The sequence below is a fragment of the Martes martes genome (assembly GCF_963455335.1).
Source record: "Martes martes genome assembly, chromosome: 8".
Classification (NCBI taxonomy): Eukaryota; Metazoa; Chordata; class Mammalia; order Carnivora; family Mustelidae; genus Martes; species Martes martes.
The window spans coordinates 68422585-68442433 of record NC_137895.1 but is presented as its reverse complement, the minus strand read 5'-3'; the positions used below and the strand labels follow the sequence as shown (position 1 = coordinate 68442433).

The following is a 19849-nucleotide window of genomic DNA, read 5'->3' as shown; positions in this document are numbered from 1 at the left end:
TATTAGAATAATTGGGATTCCATAGGAAGAAGAAAGAGAGATGGGGCAGAAGGCATATTGGAGCAAATTAAAATAGAGAATTTCCCTAATATGACAAAGGGAACAAGCATCAAAATCCAGGAGGCACAGAGAAACCCCCTCAAAATCAATAAAAATAGGTCCACACCCCATCATCTAATAATAAAACTTACAAGTGCTAGTGACAAAGAGAAAATCCTGAAAGTAGCTTGGAACAAGAAGTCTGTAACATACAATGGTAGAAATATTAGACTGGCAGCAGACTTATCCACAGAGACCTGGCAAGCCAGAAAGAACTGGCATGATATATTCAGAGCACTAAATGAGAAAAACATGCAGCCAAGAATACTATATACAGCTAGGCTGTCATTGAAAATAGGAGAGATAGAAAGCTTCCAGGACAAATAAAAACTGAAAGAATTTGCAAACACCAAACCAGCCCTATAGGAAATATTGAATGGGGTCCTCCAAGAAAAAAGAGAGCCTAAAAGTAGTAGACCAGAAAGGAACAGAGACAGTATACAGTAACAGTCACCTTACAGGCAATACAATGGCATTAAATTCATATCTTTCAAGAGTTACCCTGAATGTAAATAGGCTAAATTCCCCAATGAAAAGACACAGGGTATCAGAATGGGTTAAAAAAAACAGACCCATCGATATGGTGTCTACAAGAAACTCATTTTAGACCCAAAGACACCTCTAGATTTAAAGTGAGGGAGGGGAAAACAATTTACCATGCTAATGGACATCAAAAGAAAGCTGGGGTGGCAATCATTATATCAGATAAATCAGATTTTATGCCAAGGACTATAATAAAAAATGAAAAAGGACACTATATTATACTCAAAGGGTCTGTCCAACAAGAAGGTCTAACAATTATATATGCCCCTAACATGGGAGCAGCCAACTATATAACCAATTAATAACACAATCAAAGAAACACATCAACAATAATACAATCACAGTAGGGGACCTGAACACCCCCTCCCCTCACTGAAATGGACAGATAATCCAAGCAAAAGACCAACAAGGAAATAAAGGTCTTAAATGACACACTGGACCAAATGGACATCACAGATATATTCAGAATATTCCATCCCAAAGCAACAGAATACACATTCTTCTCTAGTGCACATGGAACATTCTCCAGAATAGGTCACATTCTGGGTCACAAATCAGGTCTCAACCAGTACCAAAAGATTGGGATCATTCCCTGCATATTTTCAGACCACAGTGCTCTGAAGCTAGAACTCAATCACAAGAGGAAATTTGGAAAGAACTCAAATGCATGGAGGCTAAAGAGCATCCTACTAAAGACTCAATGGGTCAACCAGGAAATTAAAGAAGAATTGAAAAAATTCATGGAAGCAAATGATAATGAAAACACAACCGTTCAAAATCTGTGGAAGACAGCAAAGGCGGTCCTGAGAGGAAAATATATAGCAATACAAGCCTTTCTTAAGAAACAAGAAAGGTATCAAGTATGCAACCTAACCCTACACATAAAAGAGCTGGAGAAAGAACAGCAAAGAAAGCCTAAACCCAGCAGGAGAAGAGAAATCATAAAGATCAGAGCAGAAATCAATGAAATAGAAAGAAAAAAAACAAAAACAAAAACAAAAAACCAAAAAACAGTAGAACAAATCAACAAAACTTATTAATTCTTTGAAATTTAATTCTTTGAAAGAATTAATAATTGAAAACCCCTAGCCAGACTTATCAAAAAGAGAAAGGACCCAAATTAATAAAATCATAAATGATAGAGGAGAGATCACAACCAACACTAAAGAAATACAAACAATTATATGAACATATTATCAACTATATGCCAACAAATTTGACAATCTGGAAGAAATGGATGCATTCCTAGAGACATATAAACTACCAAAACTGAACCAGGAAGAAATAGAAGACCTGAAGAGACCCATAACCAGTAAGGATATTGAATCAGTCATCAAAAATCTCCCAAAAACAAGAGCCCAGGGCCAGACAGCTTCTCAGGGGAATTCTTCCAAACATTTAAAGAAAAATTAATACCTATTCTCTTGAAAAAACTGTTCCAAAAATTAGAAATGGAAGGAAAACTTCCAAACTCATTTTATGAGGCCAGCAGTACCTTGACCCCAAAACCAGACAAAGACCCCATCAAAAAGGAGAATTACAGACCAATATCCTTGATGAACACAGATGCGAAAATTCTCACCAAAATACTAGCCAATAGGATCCAACAGTATATTACAAGGATTATTCACCATCACCAAGTGGGATTTATTCCAGGGCTGCAAGGTTGGTTCAACATCTGCAAATCAATCAACGTGATACAATACATTAATAAAAGAAAGAACAAGATCTGTATGATATTTTCAATAGATGCTGAAAAAGCATTTGACAAAGTACAGCACCCTATCTTGATCAAAACTCTTCAAAATGTAGGGATAGAGGGTATACACCTCAATATTATCAAAGCCATCTATGAAAAACCTACAGCAAATATCATTCTCAATGCGGAAAAACAGAGCTTTTCTGCTAAGATCAGAAACACGGCAGGGATGTCCACTATCACCACTGCTATTCAACATAGTACTAGAAGTCCTAGCCTCAGCAATTAGTCAAAAAAAAGAAATAAAATGTATCTGAATTGGCAAAGAAGAAGTCAAACTCTCACTCATTTCCAATGATATGATACTTTATGTGGAAAACCCAAAAGACTCCACTCTAAAACCGCTAGAACTCATATAGGAATTCAGTAAATGGTCAGGATATAAAATAAATGCACAGAAATCAGTTGCATTTCTGTATACCAACAACAAGACAGGAGAAAGAGAAATGAAGGAGTCAATCCCATTACAGTTGTACCCCAAACCATAAGATACCTAGGAATAAACCTAACCAAGGAGGCAAAGAATCTGTTCAGAAAACTATGAAGTACTCATGAAAGAAACTGAGGAAGACACAAAGAAATGGAAAAGCGTTCCATGCTCATGGATTGGAAGAACAAATATGAAAATGTCTATGCTATATAATGCAATCTACACATTTAATGCAATTCCTATTAAAATTCCATCAATTTTTTTCAAAGAAATGAGACAAATTATCCTCAAATTTATATGAAACCAGAAAAGATCCCAAATAGCCAGAGGAATGTTGAAAAAGAAAGCCAAAGTTGGTGGCATCACAATTCCAGACTTCAAGCTCTATTACAAAGCTGTCATCATCAAGACAGTATGGTACTGGCACAAAAACAGACACATAGATCAATGCAACAGAATAGAGAGCCCAGAAATAGACCCTGAACTCTATGGTCAACTAATCTTTGACAAAGCAGAAAAGAATGTCCAATGGAAAAAAGACAGTCTCTTCAACAAATTTTGTTGGGAAAATTGGACAGCCACATGCAGAAAAATAAAACTGGACCATTTATTTACACCGCACACAAAAATAGACTCAAAATGAATGAAATACCTCAGTGTGAGACAAGAATCCATCAAAATCCTTGAGGAGAACACAGGCAGCAACCCCTTTGACCTCAGCCGCAGCAACTTCTTCCTAGAAACATCGCCAAAAGCAAGGTTAGCAAGGGCAAAAATGAACTACTGGGACTTCATCAAGATCAAAAGCTTTTGCACAGCAAAGGAAACAGTCAACAAAACCAAAGGACAACTGACAGAATGGGAGAAGATATTTGCAAACGACATATCAGATAAAGGGCTAGTGTCCAAAATCTATAAAGAACTTATCAAACTCAACACCCAAAGAACAAATAACCCAATCAAGAAATGGGCAGAGGACATGAACAGACAGTTCTGCAAAGAAGACAGCCAGATGTCCAACAGAACATGAAAAAGTGCTCCACATCACTCGGCATCAGGGAAATACAAATCAAAACCACAATGAGATACCACCTCACACCAGTCAGAATGGCTAAAATTAACCAGTCAGGAAATGATAGATGTTGGTGAGGATGCAGAGAAAGGGGAACCCTTCAACACTGTTGGTGGGAATGCAAGCTGGTGCAACCACTCTGGAAAACAGCATTGGGGTTCCTCAAAAAGTTGAAAATAGAGCTACCCTATGACCCAGCAATCGCAGTACCTGGAATTACCCTAAAGATACAAATGTAGTGATCCAAAGGGGATCACTACATTTGTATGTTTATAGCATACATTTGAATGTTTATAGCAGCAATGTCCACAATAGCCAAACTATGGAAAGAACCTAGATGTCCATCAACAGATGAATGGATAATGAAGATGTGGTATATATATACAATGGAGTACTATGCAGCCATCAAAAGAAATGAAATCTTGCCATTTACAATGAAGTGGATGGAGCTAGAGGGTACCATGCTGAGCAAAATAAGTCAATCAGAGAAAGACAATTATCATATGATCTCCCTAATGTAAGGAATTTGAGAGGCATAGTGGGGGTTTTGGTGGGTAGGGAAGGAATAAATGAAACAAGATGGGATCAGGAGGCAGACAAACCATAAGAGATTCTTTATCTCCCAAAACAAACTGAGGGTTCCTAGGGGGGTGTGGAGAAGGTGGTTGGGTTATGGACATTGGGGAGGGTATGTGATATGGTCAGTGCTGTGAAATGTGTAAGCCTGATGATTCATAGACCTGTACCCCTGGGGCACATAATACATTATATGTTAATAAAAATAATTAATTTTTAAAAATCTAAAAAAAAAAAAAGACGTTAAGTCTGGGGGCATGTGGGTAGGTCAAGTGTCTGTCTCTTGACTGGTTCAGGTCATGATCTCAGGGTTCTGGGATCAAGCCCCACATCAGGATCCTGCTTGGCGGGAAGTCGGCTTGAGATTCTCGGATTATCTCTCTCCGTCTCCCTCTGCCCCTTACCACTGCTCTCTCTATCTCTCAAATAAATAAATCTTAAAACAACAAAAATGGGGCGTCTGGGTGGCTCAGTGGGTTAAGCCTCTGCCTTTGGCTCAGGTCATGGTCTCAGGGTCCTGAAATGGAGCCCCCCATCAGGCTCTCTGCTCAGCAAGGAGCCTGCTTCCCCTACCCGTCTGCATGCTTCTCTCCCTACTTGCGATTTCTCTGTCAAATAAATAAGTAAAATCTTAAAAAACAAAACAAAACAAAAAAAAACTCTTAAAACAACAATAACAACAAAGATGACATTAAGTCTAATATATGTTGACCTGTAATATTTACTCTTTTTCTCACAATTTTTTTTTGTTTTTTTTGTCTTATTTGTTTGGGGTGACAAAAATCACAATAGGCAGTTTTAATTGTAGAATTTGATCCAAAAGTCCAGAAAAAATAAATAAAAGGATCTTGAGTCTCTATTACGTTTGTACACAAAATAAACCAAAAATAAAATTTACCATGAGGTCATTTAAATGTATTTGCAAATGGTCTGATAAGGGAAGCATGATTTACAACATAGGAAACTTCTAACAACCAAAGACTTGAATGCACTGCACTGTAGGTCATCTAGACTGTTAGCATGAATGAACAAAGTGATAGGTCCAGAATGCACTCCCCAAACCCCTTCCTCAGTGCAGACTTTGATAACTGTCTTTAGTAAAAAACACCAACTCCTGTTCATTATATTGGATGGTCATTTTGTCCATTTTTCCTCTCGTGATGATGAATCCATTTTAAATACTTCAATTATGAAAACACTCCAAATCCACAGAAAACACTCCAAAATTCCATCCTTACATTTGCAGGTTGTACAAGGATATCCAGCCATGTTCACACTGAGATGCTACATCTTTAAATGCCACAGCTGTCCAGGCAAGTTTTCCTGATGTCACAGGTAATATTATCAGCTGGGTCACTGACACAGTGGGGAGAGCAATGCCTTCCCAAGACAGCTGTGTATTCACAGCTGAAATTGGAGCAAGTGGTCAGTAATCTACCTCTCCTTCCAGACACTGGCATTGCCGGCAGCTGTGAATCCAGTTGTCTCCACTTTGATAGAGCTTGTGTCCATTTAGATCTAAATATTGACTTGTGACCCTGGTGTCACACTTTGGGCAACAGAAAAGGTCAGCATTTGGATTCCAGCAATGACAAACTATCTGTTGGCCGATTATCTCTAGTTCTCGCGAGAACAGAGAGAACACCTGCCTATCGCACTGCACTTCTCCATTGGGGCAATCACCACAGCAGGAGAGCCCAGATAGACAGAGACAATCGAATTCGCTTGCCAGGTTGATGGAGGCCAGGGGAATCTCTCTAACAGGTATGGGTTCTTAAGGCACATTCATCAGTGTTAATACAGGACTCCATCATCCTAAAAACTGCTTCTGCACTCACAGTGGTACGAGCCTGGCAGGTTAACACAGCAGGGATGATTGTGGCACTCAACGATTCCTCCTGTACATTCATCAATATCTTTCTTCCAGTGGCTTCCTTTGAACCCAGAGGACAAATGCATTTGTTAGGAGCCTTGATATTCCATATCTGCTGTGCTCTTGGCAGAATACTCTGCAAATGGTCTTGTTCCCCACTTAGCCCAGTTTGTAGGTGCAGCTGTGTCTCTGGACAGTATTGGTGCAGATGGCATTCCCATCACAGGTGTGCTGCCTGTGGTCACATTCATCCCATTTTGTACAGGAGAAGTCATCCATAAATATGTATCCTGGGACACAGTCACAGCGGTGTAACCCAGGCAAGATGACACATAGAGTATTGGCATGGCAGCAATGCACTTTAGCTGCATACTCATCAATATTCTCATGGCAGGCAGAGTCTCTCTGGCACAGATGTTACTCTTCTTGCACTCACAAGTGGCTTTTGTATTCTAGTTTTTGCATTGTAAGTTTTCACCACATTTAGCTCTGTCTGCATAAAAGTTATAACCTCTACTGCATGTGACCCTTTTCTAAGCAGTTCAAAGGAGCACATGCTTCTGTAACTTTTATTAAAACTCCATCTCAGCATTCCCAGCAGCTCTAAGTTAAGATCCATTGACTTTCTACAAGGACTTTTCCTGTATAGACGCATTTTGGTCAGCAGACCTTACAGCACTGGCTGGCAATGTACATGGGGAGGGAGTCTTGGGAGCAACTGAGAGAGGGATAGGATGTCCTTCGGCCCTCCACAGCACCATTCAGCATGTTCAGTTCCCGCAGTGATTACCATCAACCCAGGAGACTTGGTCTCTGCAGAAAAGTTGACTCAGCTGGCAGATCTTGCTATGACAGTCTTCCAACTGACTAAGTCTCATCACTGCATAATTTAGTGTTGTACGCATCTTGGCCAAAAGTTCCTGAAAGTCCGTGACTCCTCGTACCAAGCTTAAGAAATCACTGCAAGTTGGATGAGTGTGATTCCGGTTCAGACATTATGTTATGTATTCATTTGGCATAAAGATGATATTCCCATCTTGGATGAGTCCCTTGAATAAGGCGTGCTTTTGGTTTTGCTGACAAATGTGACCTTGTTCCACTGTCCATCTACCATCCAGTATGGAAGTGCTTCAGTCCTGGGATTCCCGTTATGTACATAGTGTTATTGGATCTCATCCCTCAGACCATTGCTCTCCAGTTCAAAATAGCTGTGTTCCAGTTCTCAAATAGACAGTACCAATCCTAAAGTCAATGCTTTCTGCTATACAGTGGCCAAGAAGAACAGCTCTTATTCCAGAACAGCTGTATTAATTTCTTACTCACATGAGGGACTGCATGGATCTCTCTTTGTATATCTTGCCTTCTCCAGGTTTCTTCTGTTCTTGCCCATTTCTTATACCTTCAAAGTCAGCAGCATAGCATGTTAAACTGTCTGTCTGTTTCTATCTTCAGGCTGTGCCTCTCTTTTGTCTTCACTATTTGACAATAGGTTCCAGTTTCATCCAGAACATTCTCAGAGAATGTGTACATCCCTAGTTTTGGTAGAATGCCTGATCATTCCTCAGGGTCAGTCAGAAGAACAAAAATCACTATAGGTATTTTGAACAAAATGGGGTTTAATCCTGGGAATTAAAGACTTACCAAACCATCTGAGGGACTAGGAGAGCAAATGTCAAAGAAGCCCCTGCAAACTTTCAGGAAATCTAGAAGTGCAAGGATATTGGGAAAGCCACCTCCTTGACCTTAGCTGCTTCACCCAAGTGAGTGTTTCTCAGAAAGGAGGATGTGTGGAAGTCACTGGTAAAACTTTACAGTAACCATCTCCCAATCGCTACCTGCCTGCCCATGACTGTCACTGAGGAATAATAGAATTTTTTTCCATTTTATATTTCAAAGAAAAACCTCTCATTGGAGAATCCTACCTAAAACCTGCTGGCTAGGGATTCTGACAAATGTAGTTCCCAGGATCCTCCCCTGCAACGGAAGGGAGAATTTAGAAAGAGGGTGGGCATGAAGCAGAGTCGAAATATAAAACCAGGCACATGTAGATTAGGCATATTATTGGCTCTGTGATAAAATATTGTATGTCTAAAAGCCTCAGATACTCAATTTTAATTTTGTACTCCCAAATAAATTTTCAGTTAGATTTCTAGCATTTATATCTTGAATATGCTTTTTTTCCACCAGAATCAGAAAGTACTTAGGGAGTTCAAAGGCAACTAAGCCCTGAAAAGGTACTGAGAAACTGAGTATACAAATGGAAAATGGATAGACCGTATGTAAAAATAGAACTTGGACTCACAGCCTATAGCAAGCTGCCCAGGAAACCAACCCCTCTATGTACAGTAAACAACCCAGGAAGCCACCCAACTTTAAGTCACACTTACAGGAAGCCAGATTGCTATCTCTAGTGACAATTCAGGAAGCTAAACAATAACTTTTGTAACAGTCAGCCCAAAATAGTCAGGACTTGATCAATAACTGACAGCTTCCCTGATTTTTGTCCCCACTTCCAATTTAGGATCAAGCAGAGAAAGTCAAGTACAGACCCCTAATCAATCAAGTAAGATGCCCCACTTCTAGTTAGCCAGTCTGCAGCTTCTGCATGCCAACAACCTCCAATCAGGACACACCTGAACATTTTCCTTTTGTCCACTCTGAAGCTTTCCCAGCTTTGCTTTTTTTCATTTGGTTGATTTTCTTTATTTCTTCAGTATTGATCAAGCTAGGGTTTGATCTAAAAAGAAACTGTATTTTGCAAGGGAAATAATGCATGAGCTTCTAGGCACCAATTTTCTCATATGGAGCAGCCACAATGGCACAATGGTTAAGTGCCTGAGTTCTAGAATCAGAAAACTAGACTTCAACTTGTATCATTTTCACTGTCTAGCTATATTCTTAGGACCGTTGAGAGGATTAAACTAGGTGATGGTTGTAAACTACATTATCTAGCTTCGTGTTGTCATTATCTTCTCTTTCCAATCTCATGAAACTCCATCCTGTTCCTCACATAAATTTTCTCTTGATCCACAGTCCTTCCTCCCTCTGGCCCTTCCTGAGCTCATCTAACAAGAAGAAACCAAATAAATCTTCCTCAACTGTTAACATCTCATTCCCCTACTCAAAAAACTCTAGGGCCTTTAAAGACATCCATAATCTACTTTCCACATCTTCTCAACACTCTCTCTGACAAGAATGACCTTCCACTCTAGCCAAATGCACATATTCACTGGTCTAGAGCTCTCCCACAAAATCCCATGCAAGTGACTATTTTCCCTTCATTGTTCATATTTGAAATAAACTACACCTCCTTTCTCAATATCTGAATTTTACATTTCACTTGCAGTCCAGCTCAAATCCTCTCTTTCCCATTATACCTTATCAGACAACTGCATTCCAGAGCAATTTCTTCCTCTCTCGAGTACTAAAGCTTTTATTTGATTCATTGACTCATAATCTGATTTGCAATAGATACAATTTTTCATGTATGTATATCAAAACCTCAGTGAGAAAATAATATTTCTGAAGGCAGGGCCAGTAGTGTTTTCTTTTTTTGTGTACTGCCATATACTTAAGCATAACAACTGTAATTGTTATCCAGAACTATGTTTCTGGTATCATGCCAAACGCTTCATTTTATCAGACTTAATTCTCTCCAGAACTCTTGAGGGAGGGCTTATAATTAGCCATTTATCAGGCAAGAAAATTTAAGTACAGAGAGGTTGAGTTATTTGCCCAAGGTCACAGAATTAGTGAGATGGATCTGAACCACCTAGGTATGTTGGACTCCGCAGCTTAGACTTTTAATAACATTTTGTGAATTGATTAAACATACTGCTTTATGAAATCTTACTGGATATACACATAAATTCCTCTACTTCCAGTGTCTCCAGGGGAAACCCAAATATGGGATTCATTTTAGAGATCAGATATTTCTACAGTAGAATCAATTTCCCAAGACAGTTTTCTTTAATCTGTGATACAAACCTTGAAATAATCAGAAAGGCATAAAAAAGTACATTTACTTCATCATGCAGGTTGTTCAGAATTGAAACAGTACAGAACAAACCACGTGAGGCCATGCAACATCTTTCTATTTGTTAGTCACTCCTATTTTAAGCAGAATTTGGGTGCCACTAATCACCCAAAATTTTTAGGTAGGTTTTATGATACATGTTTTAGGTCCCAGCTAAAAAGAAGAATAGTTATTTATAGCATTTCAATAATATATGAAGATCAAAACTAATATAAAATTTCAAATATTGTATATTCCGTGAAGCTTTATTGTGAGAGAGGGTATTTTTGGCTTTTTGATTCATTTGTTTTTTTACCTTGTCTCTCTCAATAATCTTGGTATACATTCATTTTTAAAATTGTGTGGGGAGGTAGAAGCATGGTGGGGCTGGAAGAAAACCTTCACCAAAGTATCTTACAGTTTTAAATTCTTTAATCAGAGAAGCATATTAACTCTCTTCAGTCTTATTGAATTAAAACAAAAAACAAAAGCAAAAAACAAAAAACCATTTAAATTTTAAACCTGACCATTCAAGAATATTAAACTGACTTGGCTCTTTCGGCAATCCATGGTAAAGGAAAGCTGGGAAAACCCAATCCTGACAAAGAAATTCTAATTCAAAGAGGGTAATGTTAAACAAAGGTCTTTCTCAAAATACACTTAAAGTATAAAGAGGCCATATCTTTATTTTATTCTTGTTTGTTCTATAAAAATAAAAATGTATGGAAAGGAAATGAAAATTTCAATCAACTTTCAGTGGTAATTAAAAGCAATTGTAGTCCTCAGGCTGTTTCTTTCCAATATGATCCAGTGATCAGAAGGAATTGGAAATGATTACATTTTAACTAGAAACACATTTCTGTCCAGAACTGAGCTTCGAAGCATGAAAAAGGCACAGTGGTGGCCCCTGTTTGTGTTTCCATCTGGGGCTCTAATTTGAACTTCAGTGATTATTCTGCCAGACTTCTGGCTGTGCTAAGATCCAGAAAGTCAAAGCCAGCATATTCTTGTATGCTGTTTCATGCAAAAAAATAAAATTGCACCAATTACCATGTTTGCATTTTGTAGAATGGCTCTATTTAAATCGATTATAGGTTAAACAAGAGCGTTTGTAAAATTCACAGCTCAGAGTTAATCTGGTTTTATTCCAGGGCACCCGATCTGAAAAGTAAGTGATTACAAGCACTCTTGGAAAAAAGTTAGCAATGGCCTATAATGGAAAACAGTCTGAAACAATTAAATTTAGTCTGCTTTTCAAATTAAGAAATTCATCCCGTCGCTGGCCTTTCATTTGAAAGATTTCATCAGATCCCATGAAAAATGCTCATCTTTTTCTGATATTCAGTTAGTGCTTCCAAAATGACATCATCATCAATGATAAGGATAAAAGCAATGAAAAATGTAATGCCTCTTGCCAGGAATTACTTGGTCATAGAAAGCACCTATAGGCTGTTGTAGTTGCTCTGACTTCACAGCTCCTGGAGCTGGGAATTTTGTTTTCTATAGCCAGGAATGATGCAGTCATAGAAATCTTGAGGGGGTGAAAGAGGATATCTTAGTGGTCCCTAAAGAGCTTGGCAACTTACTATATTTGACACGAAATATTCAGTCCTTTTATTTTCTTATTCTAAACACACATGAATCTTTTTGACCAATGAATCTCTGCTCATGATTCTTATTCTGAGAATCTAATCATTACTTAGAACTTTTATATAAAGTTTTAAAGGATATGATGTCATTCTTGGGGTTTTCAAAATATCTTTAGATGGCATGAAAACTGAATGCCTATAAAATAACAGAGTAAGGGGCACCTGGGTGGCTCAGTGGGTTAAGCTGCTGCCTTCGGCTCAGGTCATGACCTCAGGGTCCTGGGATCAAGTCCCGCATCCAGCTCTCTGCTCAGCAGGGAGCCTGCTTCCTTCTCTCTCTCTCTGCCTGCCTCTCTGCCTACTTGTGATCTCTCTCTGTCAAATAAATAAATAAAATAAAATCTTTAAAAAAAAATAACAGAGTAAGATCCTCCTACCTCTATCTATAATCACTCAGAGATGTTTTATTACCAAGTCACTTTCCTCAAAAAGATAAAGGGGAGAAATGCTCAAACGGGAAAAGCAAATTATGATTCATAGGAACAAGTTAGATGCTCTCAGATGGCATATTCTTTTCATTCATTTCATTTCACTTCACCGATACTTATATAATACTTCCTGTGTTCCAGGTACCCTTCTCAACACTTCACAAATATTAATTTATTTAACTCATACATAACATCATAAAGCAGGTGCTATTATTAACCCCACTTTACAGGTAACACTGAAAGAGAGGTTAAGTAATTTTCCTAAGAGCATACAGTTGGGGAGACAAAATGAAGTTCTGCGGTCCATCTCATGTTTATAAGGAGCCCTGATGGTGTGAACAAGCATTAAGACCCACAGAGACCATCAACAAAAGCTGTTCAATGGCATGGACTTTGAGAGCAAATGGTAAAGTCATTTTGTATTTGGTTGTATGAATTTTATAACTTAGAGGTGATTTTTTTTTTTTTATGTTTGCTTGGTAAAAATTTCAAATGCCAGCGTAAAATCTCTAGCTGTATATGATGAGAAAAATATACATAAGTCAGATGATTTGTCTGTCTGGCTTTTCTTATTAACATGTGATAGCAAGGCTAGATCTTTAAAATGTAATGCTAAGATTAAAAAAAAGAAAACTATATATAGATACAAGTATCTATATATATCACAGTACCATTTATGTAAATCTAAAAATATACACAATATAAAGCCGTAATATGTGTCTTATGAGTACATACACAAAGCCAAAAATGGATACATAGCAAACACATTAGAAGAGCTTAAATAAGAGAGGAGCAGAGCTTTAGAGGGACCATTAATCACAGACTGAGATTTGTAATTAATTCGATTCCCTGGCCCCAAGGTCTGAGGCGAGGAGAAAGCATTTATCTGTTTATGCATGCGTGTAGAGAGTCCTCTTATCTAGGTACGCATTCATGCCAACAAGAGAAAATGAGACTGTTTTCTGTGTTGCTGATACTCATTAGATTATTTTATTATACAATAATCATTAACCCTTGAAGCAGCAGTTCTCCCATATTTGGGGCTCAGGATATTTTACGCTGTATAAGTTATTAAGGACTCTAAATAGAGTTGACAGCCTAAAGAGATATGTCTATACCGATTTATGTCTATTGATATTTATCATATTAGAAATTAAGACTGAGAATATTTAAATACTTAATAATTTAAAAGTAACAGGGACAACCTTATTACATGTTTATATAAATAACCTATTTTTAATGAAAAATAATTATATTTTCCAAGACAGAAAAATCTAGCAAGAAGGGAGTCATTTTTACAAATATCTCTGGTATTTGGATTAACTAAAGATAGTTGGATCCACATATCTGCTTCTGCATCCTATTTTTGCCATGTGTTGCTTTGGTTGAAGTATATAAAGAAAATCTGACCTCACACAGGTGTGTAGTTAGAAAAAGAAAGAATATTTTAGTGGCCTTTCAGATAATTGTGGATTTTATTTTTTGATATGACACCCAAATCTGACAAGTTATTAATGGTTATTACAATGTGGAATCAGAAACCTATCAATGAACTTTTTGCACTGTGTTACATTAACATTCACTGATATGTTATATTCTGAATGGATCTTTTACACATGCATGCTTTGTAACAACATGCATTGATCATGAAAATTATAGGTTCACTGAGTGATGCAGATCTTCCAAATGTTAACACATTTCATTAAGCAATATCAAAACATCACATTTGTTAATATCCACGTAATAAATGTAAATCTTATCCTAAAAGTCCCTTTTAAGCTGGGGGAAGCTTCAAGCTTACAGTGGTAGATACAAACTTTTCCAAAATTTGAATTTTCATTTGAAAGCTTAATGTTATATTAGCACTTAATAACAATCACATTCCTTAAAGTGGCATACCCACTTTATTCATTTTTTGTAAAGATTTTATTTATTTATTTGAGAGAGAGAGAGAGAGAGAGAGAGAGCAAGTGCGGTAGGGGGAGGAGCAGAGGGAGAGGGAGAAGGAGACTCCCTGCTGAGCAGAGAGTCTGAAGCTGAGCTCCATCCCAGGACCCCAAGATCATGTCCTGACTGGAAGGCAGACAGAAGGGACTGAGCCACCCAGGCGCCGCACTCCCCACTTCATTCATTTCATTTTTGATAAAATGATGGTTTGTAGACATCCTTTTAAGTAACAGTGTTACTCAGCCTGCAACTCAAACAATGATTTTTCCTACAACTATTGTACTTTGGTATCCAGAAGGAGTACTTAATGTGTATAGAATATTTAAAAGACAGGTAGTCAAGGGCTGAAATATCATAAATTTTCACTGCTTTTCACTGTCCTGTCAAGGACATTCTTAAGTAAGACATCTTTTTTTTTTTTTTTAAACAGTGAGTACATGCCAACAAAGAACACAATGTCTGATGCTATTTACTTGATTCCTGCAAAAACACCAGCAGATTTCCCTACCACCAGCACATAGTAAATAGAAAATAACATCTTACTATCATTATGAAAATAGTTTTGATATCACAGGATCCTCAGGGGTCCAGAGACTGCACTGTTACTCTACAACATGAGATCTATTCAAACTCAGCACCTAAAGAATTTACATGCTAACTGTATCCTAAAATATGTAATGAAATCTGAATCAGGTCCCTCCTGAGACTCCAGTAAGAGTGAATCCAGAGTTTTCAAGACCATCTGTTCCTTAATTAATCTTGTTTGCCTTAGTGATGTTTGGAGCATTGATTTTTAAAAAATTTTATTTATTTTGACAGAGAGAGATCACAAGTAGGCAGAGAGGCAGGCAGAGAGAGAGGGGGAAGCAGGCTCCCCGCTAAGCAGAGAGACCGATGCGGGGCTCGATCACAGGACCCCGAGATCACGACCTGAGCCGAAGGCAGAGGCTTTAACCCACTGAGCCACCCAGGTGCCCCTGGAGCATTGATTTTTTAAAAAGACAAATATTTAAGTGAATTTTCAAACTTTCTTAACTTCTTATTCCTAAGGACTTCACACTTCCTTAGTGAGATTACCGGTTAAATCAGTGGACAACTCTTTTGCTATATGACTTATTCAGAAGGTGGTTCTGAGGCTGTTCCAGACCTGAGCTGGGTCACTGATCAATACTTAATCAATTCACTAAATCGATTCTTTGGGAGTTGTCCATCTAATTCTGGTTCCTAGTCCATCCCTACTACATTAAAACTTGCAGAAACACAAGTGTTTCTTGCCACAAATACCCTAGTTCTTGCCCTTGAAGCAGACTCACAGGCTCCTGAAATTGGTACTCTGAGGATATTTTCTGTTTCTGCACCTGCCTCCTCACCCCCCACCCTTTACTTTTAGTGGTTACGGAGTGTTCCCGAATCAGCCAGGTAAGGAAAGTACGAGTGCCTTATAACATATATAATACATCAAGAACACGAATAAATCCCAGCTCACATTTAGTCAATTAACACTTCTTGATAGCCTCATGAAGACCCTGGACTGATGCAGAGGATTTGGGAGTAGGAAGAGCAGCAACATTATAAAGAAGTTGAAGTTATAGGGCTTAGCCTCAATAAACTGAAAACATATTTGAGACAAACAGCTCAGACTCATGTCAAAGGGCAGTAATGAATGAAGGCGATAACCACTGAGAAGTCAAGTGAACCAAGTCAGTGCTGTTCTTACAACTCCAAACCCACTCCAGGTTGCATGGCCTTTGCACTTGATGTTCCTCAGCCTGCAAATGTCTCCCCTCAGTGCTCCACACTTTATGCATCTCTCTGCTCAAATGTCACTTCAGCAGGGAGGACGTCACACCATCTAAAATAAAATCTCCGATTATCTGTTTCTTACCCTGTTTTATTTTTCTTCACAGAAGCTACCACATCTGATATATTATACATTTATGTCTTTGCTTGATATTGTCTGCTTCACTTCATCTCAACGTTGGTTCCCAAGGGTAAGGACTTAATTGTTCACTGCTCTATCTCAGGGCCTAGACAGCTCATGGTACATAATAGGACACAATAAGTGTTTGCTGCTTGAATAAATGAGTGAATGCTATAAAAGCTCAGAGTGGGGGGAGGAGATAAAAGCTCAGAGTGGGGAGACGAGATCAATTGTACTAACCAAGTGGCAAGGAAACATTTGGCAGTCTGAAGTTTGAGCTGGGCCTTGAAGGATGTTTCTCATATGCAAGGCCAATGAGCAGAATAGTCTACCTGTTTTATAGGACTCAAGCGAAATGCCGTCTTCTCAAGCAAGCCTTATTGGAGCTCTAGGACTGGATGACTTGCCACTGCTTTTGGTCCCATAATTCTCCATGTTCTCCCCTATGTTAGAGTTCACACTAATGTATTTTATCTCCTACTTACTTGTCTGGCTGCCCCAATAGAATATTAACTCTGGGATGAGAGGGGCAATGTATATTCAGCCATAGCATAGATCTTGCTACCTCCTAAAAATACTAGTTGACTGCATAATTTATTAGCTAAGCAGTAAGCTCAAGTCGAGGAGTGGGAAAACATAATATGGACCAAACCATGGTCTCTGGACCTGAGACACAGAATATGGGTTTTAAGCAGGGAGATGCTACAGCAATCTATTGCCTTAGCAAGGCCAATATGAGCATGTGTCCATGATGAAGCAAGTGAAAAAACATTTAGTCTGAAAGACAAATTGTAACCATATTGCAATGCTCTAGGCACAAAATAATAAAGGGCTGGACCAGCCTGGTAGCAATGGGAATATTCACAAAGGAACAAATGTAGCCAAATGTCACTGATTTGATATTAAGAGCAACCATAAACGAGTGCACATCTTAAGCCTGGATGACTCTGAAAGGCTGATGCGATCACTCTAGCCCATGTTCCAAGCCTTCAGCCTCTTAAGAAAAGAATTTTTTGGCAAACTATTCACTGTAATGGCACAATTTCTTTATTTTAGTATACTTAATGGTAGACTCTGTCAGAGTTCATTTATACAACCACTACTTGGATATTAAGCTTTTAAACAAAACTTTAAAATTCGAAGATTAAATTTCTTTCCTGATTGCTGACAGTTATCTATGAAAAGAAGTTAATTTGTAGGAGGTAGAGGTAAAGATAATAAAATATTAAATTTCATCAAATTCTTCTTTGGAAGTATCACAGAATTCAGGGCTTCAAGAAACCTCACAGCAGATAAAGCAAATAGGATTTCCTTCTCATGAGAATTATCTAAAGCTGCATATGGGCTCATTGATTCATGGGTTAGGCTAAGGCAGCGGGTAGAGGAGATAGGAGAACAAGTACCAGATTTTTTTCCTCCTCGTCGCTTAGAGTTCAGGTCTGGTGGTTTCTCTTTTGCAAATAAGAAAGTTGCAGTAAATGGAGGAAAATGATGAGCTACTCAAGGTCACAGGGCTGATCAGAGGCATAATTAGATCTGGAACTCAGATCTCCTGACTTTCAGGTAAGAAAGCAGACTTAAAAAAAAAACCACTGGGTGGCTCAGTCGTTGAGCAGCTGCCTTCAGCTTAGGTCATGATCCCGGGGTCCTGGGATTGAGCCCCGTATCAGGTTCTCTGCTCAGAGGGAAGTATGCTACTTCCTCTCCCACTCCCCATGCTTTTGTCCCCTTTCTCGCTATCTCTCTGTGTGTGTGTGTGTGTGTGTCAAATAAATAAATAAAATCTTAAAAAAAAAAATAAAGCAGTGCTTCTTAATAGGAAAGGTAAGCTTCAGAAACCAAGGAAAAACCTTGGTCTTCTATATCTCCTCCCCAGCCAAGAGGAAAACAAGCAATGAATAATCAGAAGTATTTTGGAGGAGATAACAGGATATAAAAAGTCTGAAATGCTAGAAAGTTCATGGGAAGAAGAGGTTCAAATGTAAGGTCCTAACAGGTTTCATGCCAATTTTCTTGTTTGTATTCTGAAACTGGATCTCTATCATTGTCGCTTGTATTTTTCTAACGAAAAGCATACGTGGCTTAGGATTAGGATATTAGATCTATCCTTTCCATGCTTGTGCAGTTGCGTTTTTCAGCTTCAGATATGGATAGATCCAGGGGTTCATATCACATCATTTTAATTTAGTCTTGTTTTTCCTTTTCTCACCTCTGATTCTTTTCTTCAGTTTTTAGAACTCTTCACATGGTGGCAAATTAGTCACTATCCTATCTTCTTCACAACCAGAGCCAAAGGTCACTTTTCAAAGTTGCAACAAATGCCTCCCAAATTGAATTTCATTGGCTTTTATTATGTCCCAGGGCCTTCTATGAACCAATGTATTGTGTTTAAAGGAGTGATAATTGACCAAATATGGGTCATGTGCCCATAGATGGAATGAGTAGCTGGGCCAATGGCATCCAAATTTCACAGACCTTAGTGAGAAAGAACAGTTTTCCTGGAGAAAAATCAGTATTTTAGCTAAAAGAGAGAAAATAGGTGTTGGGTACACCTTGACGGCAACTGTCCACTATACCAGCTAAACCCAGTTCAAGTCAAAGTGGATTCCCTCTAAGGAAATGTGATTGGAACTGGGCCTGGAGTGTTTTCATGAAATGAAGCAACAATACAGGTCCTGTTCCCCCTCTCTTCCTTCTTTCCTCTCTCTGCATATCCTTTCTATTCTTTCGAAAATATTTGCTCATCTTAAGCCTAGTGTTTGCTTTCCTCTAACTTCAGTTTGTCAGGCTTCAACTCAGTAATAGCATCCCTCACTGTGCTCCTTTAGCTTCTGCATTGACTGCTAATTCCCTCATTCTCATTAGTTTCCTAATTCCAAATTCCTAAGAAAGGAAGCTGATTGCTTAAAACCACTGTGTGCCCACATCAAAGGTGAAATGCCACAGGCTAGACATTACAATCTATGGATTGCCTATCAGCCCAGTACTAGTTCTTATTCTAATCAGTTTAATGAAGGTAGGAAAAAATGCTTTCAACCCCGTTGGCCAGATCATAAGCAGTCAAATTTCCTTTAGCAAAGTGAACTGGAATAACAGCTTTTGTTACTGAACACAGTATTGACCTCATAACTTCACTTTCCTATTTTTACTTTACACCTTAGTAACCTCTCATCGCCCACTCTCCCTGCATTCTTCCCTGGGAAAACATGCAGTCAAAAAGGGACTACTTTATCTTCCCAGCCACAAATCCACCAACCCACAATGCTATCTAAGGCTGCACCCATCACTTGTGTTCTGAATCCTATCCCACTCGCTTCCCAAGGAGTTTCCTCTAACCATTATCAGTTTCCTAAAATAGGTTATGTATTTCTCTATGTCTTTATTATCTGTGCCTTCCAATTTATGTCTTTCCACTAGAAAATCAGCTCCTTGAGACAAGATCCTATGTGTTTAATTTAACACTATTCCCAGAACCTATATTAGTGATCCACAATTAATTTTTGTTGCTTGACTAATTTGAGCATAGCAGCTGCTCAA

At 38.4% G+C, this 19849-nt stretch overlaps 1 protein-coding gene and 1 pseudogene across 2 annotated transcripts in view; both read right to left on the bottom strand.

The window, feature by feature from the left end:
• Positions 1-19849, bottom strand: part of LOC308347079 (uncharacterized protein) — a gene marked incomplete at its 5' end in the record, with an annotated part of 318527 nt that overhangs the window by 37741 nt on the left and 260937 nt on the right. Inside the window, one exon of the mRNA XM_080810237.1 lies at positions 3484-3567. The remainder of the gene's footprint in view (positions 1-3483; positions 3568-19849) is intronic.
• LOC308347080 (protein kinase C-binding protein NELL1-like) lies at positions 5663-8001 on the bottom strand (annotated as a pseudogene). The gene is made up of 2 exons: positions 7994-8001; positions 5663-7751 (listed from the first exon to the last, which is right to left on the bottom strand). The product of its transcript is annotated as a protein kinase C-binding protein NELL1-like (transcript).